The sequence below is a fragment of the Bison bison genome, unplaced genomic scaffold (genome assembly GCF_000754665.1).
Source record: "Bison bison bison isolate TAMUID 2011002044 unplaced genomic scaffold, Bison_UMD1.0 scf7180017848936, whole genome shotgun sequence".
In the NCBI taxonomy this organism is placed as follows: Eukaryota; Metazoa; Chordata; class Mammalia; order Artiodactyla; family Bovidae; genus Bison; species Bison bison.
Genome location: NW_011479509.1, coordinates 145,333 through 152,259, shown reverse-complemented (window position 1 = coordinate 152,259; position 6,927 = coordinate 145,333).

Below are 6,927 nucleotides of genomic sequence, written 5' to 3'. Positions count from 1 at the left end.
CCCCCCCCCCCCCCCCCGCCGATCTCAGACTCCGCCCACTTCTGGGCTCTGCCCAGCCCCCGAGTTCTGATCCCGCCTCCAGATCCGACTCCACGCATGCCTCTCCCACCGATCTCAGACTCCACCCACGCTCTGACTCTGCCCCGCCCTCAGCTTCGACCCCGCCCCGCCCCCCTCTGCAAACTCCGGTTCCACTCACTCCCTGACTGCCCAACCCAAGCTCTGCTGACTCCGCCCACTCCTGGCCCCGCCCCTCACCTCGCCCTGACTCCGCCCTCAGCCCCGCCTTGCGGCTCCAGACGCCTTGAGGGTCGCCGCCCCTCTGCAGTCTGGGTAGTGAGGAGAGAGAGACTCGGGAGACTGGCCGCGGGTGGTTCCCGTTTCTTTGCTTTCCCGGGGGCCCGAGCCTGTCCTCCAGTCTCCCGAGCGGGAGTCCGGGCTGCTAAAAACCAGGTGTCCAGGAAGATGCTGGGGATCTTTTCTGCTGAAACAGCAGAAATACAGGAGACATTGCTATAGAAAGTGCAGCAGTTGAACGCACAGCTACAAACATGTGCTGTGTGTAGCCAGGGAAATCTGGAAAAGCCTGCGTGTCTACTCAGCAGCCTAGTTGTGAGCTAGCAGGATGTTCTGACTGGGGAGAGGTGGATCGAGTGTAGCAGGGATCTGTTAGTTCTTACGGGGCATGTGACTCTGGATCTCAGTGAAAGAAGAGAGCATGGAAGAAAGAAGGGTGCACGGTTGCTGATAAAGCTTCTAGAAGAGGAGCGGGTGTTGGATGCAGACTTGTCACCTGCTGGGGGAGTGTGAACAAAGGCCAGGCTGCTAGATCGATAACGCTAAACCCTGATGATGCTATTTGTATCATTTCAGATGCATACATATAGATATACACTGTATGTATAATTTGATCTGCTAAATATTGGGCTTTGGTGAACGTGACAAAACATTCGCCGGGCTTTTTAGTTAGTACCATTTGGAAATCTTTTTAGTTTAATGACATAAATTTTTGTTGAAAGAGGAAGACCCCTGGAGAAGGAAATAGCTACCCACTCCAGTATCCTTGCCTGGAGAATTCCATGGACAGAGGAGCCTGGAGGGCGACAGTCCATGGGATCAAAGAGTTGGACGTGACTGAGCGACTAACACATAAAAGAGTACTAAATCAGGGGCAAATAAGTTAAGATCCAAAAACTAAATTCTTAAAATTTGTCACCAGTTACTGTCCACTTGTAGCATTACTTAAATTATTGAAATTCTTTCTTTAACAGGAAAAACAATTTTGGTACTTATTATACAGCTATGTACTGCAAAAGAGAAGTGCAACATCAGGGGCAAGTCTTATGTTGTTATCAAAACATAGTTTTATGTTGCATCTTTTTTTTTTTTTTTTTTGCTGTGTTGCTCTGTTTCCAGGATTTTGGTTCCCCCATCAGCAACTGAACCCCAGCCCCCAACAATGAGAGCACCAAGTCCTAAACACTGGACCTCCAGGCAGTTCCCTCCTTTGTTATTTTTTAATTTCCCAAACAATGGTAGAAAGAAAAATAAAGTACCTGCCTTCCTGCTGCTTAAATAAAGTTAAAAAAATTTTTTTCTTATTCCTTTCCACTCTTGTCTTTACAAGCACATACCTTGATCTTTCCAAAAGAAAAGGTAATGCCTTACCTGGCATTCTTAGTCTATTCTAAAGGGGGAAAAAAGGGTATAAAAAATAATTTGTATGCATTTTTCATTTGAGCCTCACTGGGGGAGTAAAATTTTAAATTTTCATTTGCATTTTTTCACATTTTAGCAAATTAATTTTAGCTGAAAGGTATCTAAGATTAAGCAAGTATAGTCAACTTCACCAGGACACAATAGGCTTTTCATAAGATGTGCTGCTTTGAAATACAAGCCTGAAAGAGTGGAATTGTTTGATGTTAATAATGAAATTGGGACACCCCCCTTGTTACATAAAGAATTCATCTCTTCCATTTTTATAGCAATTCCATTCTTAACAATAGAATTGACTTGTCAATACACTTTGGATGGATATGAACAGAAGCAAAGACAGGGAACGCCTAGCCTCACCACTTGATGTAGAAGTCGAGGGTGAGTGAACAAAGGTCAACATTGAAATTGCTTGCGTGTCTGGCTAAAGAAAATGGTGTGAGGCCACACCCATCACCTCCCTGGAGCATGCCAGCTGTCAGGCCATTGAGGAGCATGTCACAAAGGGGTGACAGGCAAAGCATGTAGCAATCAACTTCACACCTACTAATCACTGGGGTCGGGGGGGAATGACAATTATTTTAATGAATTACAAAACCACCTTTTATTTATTCAACAACAAAATAACTTTTGTAAAGTTGGTCCAGTGATTACACATCCTTCCCAGGAGCTGAAATACTGACAACTCAATTACTAGTCTCGCTCTCCACTCCTCCATCTAAAATGAGACCAGCCAATAAGGGGAAAGAATCTGAAAAAAATATATGGGGTGGTGGCTTCCTTGGTGGCTCAGTCTGGTGGCTCACCTGCAATTTAGGAGACCCGGGTTTGATCCGGGTTGGACACGACTTAGCAACTAAACAACAAGAAATATGCACTAGGAAACCAACATGGCAAGGCAAATAGAAAAAACAAGGCAAATACCAGGGCAACTTTGCTTCCAGCCTCTAGCCCTTGGTGGTCTAGCAGCTGGGATTTCTAATTTTCATCCAGGCTGAAGTGAAGTTGCTCAATTGTGTCCAACTCTTTGCAACCCCATGGACTGTAGCCTACCAGGCTTCTCCGTCCATGGGATTTTCCAGGCAAGAGTACTGGAGTGGGTTGCCATTTCCTTCTCCAGAGGATCTTCCCAACCCAGGGATCAAACCCATCTCCTGCATTGTAGGCAGACACTTTACCCTCTGAGCCACCAGGAAACCAAAACACTTGTTTTTTCTTGCATGGAACTGAGCCACACTATCCCCAAGGTGTGCCTGTCATTGGTGTCTGGTCCATGCTATGCATCCTTTCTGCACTCTGCACGCCTGCCCTGTGCTGTACCAAAGAGAACGTGTTGAGGGAAGAAGAGTGGAAGAAGAAGCTCTTCAGCACTCGGAGCACAGGTGTCCCTTTGGGGAGGAGAATACAGTTGCCCCCCAGCCTGCCCCACCAGAGGGTTACTCCTGGGACAACACAGGGAAGGGCCCCTCTCTCTGGAGGGCTGTCATGGGCCAGGTTCATCACAGTTTATGTTAGGCATAAACTGAAAGTCGGACTCGAGTTGACAACAACAACAGAGTCCAAATTACTCCAAGCTAAGAGTACGAGTGTTTGGGAAAAGCCAACTTCCACATGCAGCTCTACGCTTTCTTTCCTCTGGGTCCAAATCCTGGTCTCTGTTCTGTGTTTGCTTTATGACTTTGCTCAGCACTCAATATCCTGTCTGTGTTGTTCACATGTTGGCCGAATACTAAAAGATGAAAGAGAAAAACTCAACAAGACATTTTTATTTTTAATTGTAAAAGGACCATGGATATTTCTCAGCGTGCTTAATTCCAACACACATCGGCCAGAGTTCTCTCATCTTAGCTGTTTTATCGCACAGTTGTCTAAATGAGAAAATAAATGAATTCTAGAAACTAAAAGTCAAGCTATCTGGTCAAAATTTCACTTTTGCCATTAATTAGCTGTGTCAGTCAAGACTCTCTGAGCTTCATTTTCCTTATCTGTCAAATAAAAGGTTTGGGCAGACCCAAGGGACAGATGAACCTGTGAGGGAAAGGCTCTCTATTTATCTGTGTGTTTGTTGGTCTCTTCTGGATGCACAGTTTTGGAAAGCTTGTTCATGTCAGATTTCTCCCATGGCTAACGTGACAACTGGGCTTCTCAGGTGGTGCTAGTGGTAAAGAACCCACTTGCCAATCAATGCAGGAGACATAAGAGATGCAGGTTCCATCCCTGGGCTGGGAATATCCCCTGGAGGAGGGCACGGCAACCCACTCCAGTATTCTTGCCTGGAGAATCCAACGGACAGAGGAGCTTGGTGGGCTACAGTCCATAGGGTCGCAGAGTTGGACACGACTGAGGTGACTTAGCATGCAAGATAGCAACTGGCCAAGAGCTGGTGTTTGCTGAGTGAACCGTTCGATAATCATGAATAACATCAACTTCTAAAAGGTGACACTGCTGAAAGGGGGGACGTTTTGCTCACTTGGGGTGCATAGAGGCTGCTACATGTATTGAGAGGAGATAAACAGATTTGTATCTTAGGGCTTTTTCAAGTTCTTTCTAGTCCTAACTTAGCTGACTGTAGTGGTCTTAGAAGAGTTATTGAAGTCCATGTAAAATGTAAATAAACATGACTCCTCACCCTTTTTTATTTTAAACTCCTAAGGGACATAGTGTACTCCTCCCTATGAAGTAACAGATGGGAGAGACTTCCTTGGTGGTCCAGTGGCTAAGACTCTGGGTTCCCAATGAAGGGGACCTGGGTTCAATCCCTGATTGGGGATCTAGATCCCATATGCCACAGTGAAAATCCTGCATACTGAAACGAACATCCTTTGCAGCCAAATGAATAATTACTTTTAAAAAAAGGAAATAACAAATGGGAAATTAAGGATGGCTGCATTCCATTGATAACCATCACTAAAACAGGTTGCAAAATACTTTAACTGATATTCCTGGCTGATAGTATTCTGGGACCAGGTAGGCTATGAAAACGAGTTGAAATGGCTCCACCATTCTCCTTTCAACTCAATTTTCCCTAAATTAACCAGAGTCTAGTACACAAAAGGGGCTTCCTTTTGGAAGATGGCTCAGACTGTAAAGAATCTGCCTGCAATGCGAGAGACCCAGGTTCGATCTCTGGGTCAGGAAAATCCTCTGGAAAAGGAATTGCTACCCACTCCAGTATTCTTGTCTGGAGAATCCCACAGACAGAGGAGCCTGGCAGGCTACCATTCATGGGGTCGCAAAGAGTCGGACAACTGAGCAACTAAACAGAAGCCATACAGGAAAGAAGCAGAGCACTGTCACAAGTTTCCTGGAGTGTCCATGTGTCTGTCCTTCCTTGGCAGAGCTCAGACCAACAGCCACACAGAGCCCTGCAGCCTCAGCAGTGTTCTATGGGCATCACCAAGTTCCACGCAGGGGACACATCAGGTCATCAGTTGGGGAATTCTCTCCCTCAAATTGGTTTTCTAACAATTTTAATATCATTGGGGGTTGGAGGGGGGAGAAGGGTGTCTCAATTGAAATGTTAAATGAGGTGGAAGGCGTGGAAATGCAACCAAGTAATAAACATTCCAACCCGGTGACACAGTCGGAGTGAACGTTGGTAAAGAATCGTGACAAAGTGTCTTAGGAAGCAGGGTGTGATAGGGAATTTAGGGCTTTATGAGGACTTAAAACAGGCACAATCCTAATGTTAACAATAGGAGTACAGGAAGGGCTGGGCAGGAGGATGAGGAACAGAGGAGAAACATGCAGTGCACAGGTAATGGGGCTGTGCAGACTGAAAAAAAAACCCCAGCAATGAGCTGTGACTTCACGTCCATTACGATGGCTGCAATTAAAGACAGACAATAATAAGTGTTGGCGAGGGTGTGGAGATATCAGAACCTTCCTACACAGCTGGTGGGGATGAAAATGACACATCTGCTGAAGAGAAAAAATGTCAGGCAGTTCTTCAAAGAGTTACTCAAAGAGTTACTCAAAGAGTTGCTCAACAAAGAGTTACTGTCTGACCCAGCAGTTCCACACCTAGATATCTCACCAGGAGAACTGGAAATATATGTCCACCCAAAGTTATATATGAATGTTCATAATTCATGTCTGTGTTAGTCACTCAGTTGTATCTGACTATTTGCGACCCTATGGACTGTAGCCCGCCAGGCTCCTCTGTCCACAGGGATTCTCCAGGCAAGAATACTGGGGCGGGTTGCCATGCCTTCCTCAAGGGGATCTTCCCAAACTAGGAATCGAACCAGGGTCTCCTGCATTGCAGGTGGATTCTTTACAGCTGAGCTACCAGGGAAACACATAATGACCCCAAATGCAAACAATTCAAATGTCCCTAAACTAATGAATGGATATACTTAGAAATAGTTAAAATGGTCTATCCATACAATGGAATATTATTTGGCCATAAAAAGGGATTAAGTACTGGGACTTCCCTGGTGGTCCAGTGGTTAAGCTCTGCACTCGCAGTACAGGGGGCACAGGTTTGATCCCTGGTTGAGAAACTAAGATCCTGCATGCTTCACAGTGTGGCCTAAATAATTAATTAATAACTTTAATTTAAAATAATTTATGTCTTGATTACCTATTGAAAAATTATTTGTTTGTTGTTTTCAAAAAGAAATGAAATCACTGTTACTTATTACACCAAGAGGGCCTTTTTGAAACCATTATACTAAGTGAAAGAAGCCAGTCACAAAGAGACACAGGTTGTCTGACTGTGTTATATGTGCTATGTGCTAAGTCGTTTCAGTCGTCTCTGACTCTTTGTGACCCTATAAACTGTAGCCTGCTGGCTCCTTTATCCATGGAATTCTCCAGGAAAGAATACTGGAGTGGGTTGTCATGCCCTCCTGATCTTCCTGATCCAGGGATCAAAACTGAGTCTCTTGTGTCTCCTGTGTTGGTAAACGGGCTCTTTACCAATGAGCCTGGGAAGTCTGCACTTACATGAGTCATCTTGCACTTACTGCTGCTACTGCTAAGTCGCTTCAGTCGTGTCTGACTCTGTGCGACCCCATAGACGGCAGCCCACCAGGCTCTGCCATCCCTGGGATTCTCCAGGCAAGAACACTGGAGTGGGTTGCCATTTCCTTCTCCAATGCATGAAGTGAAAAGTGAAAGGGAAGTCGCTCAGTTGTGTCCGACTCCTAGCGACCCCATGGACTGCAGCCTACGAGGCTCCTCCGTCCGTGAGATTTTCCAGGCAAGAGT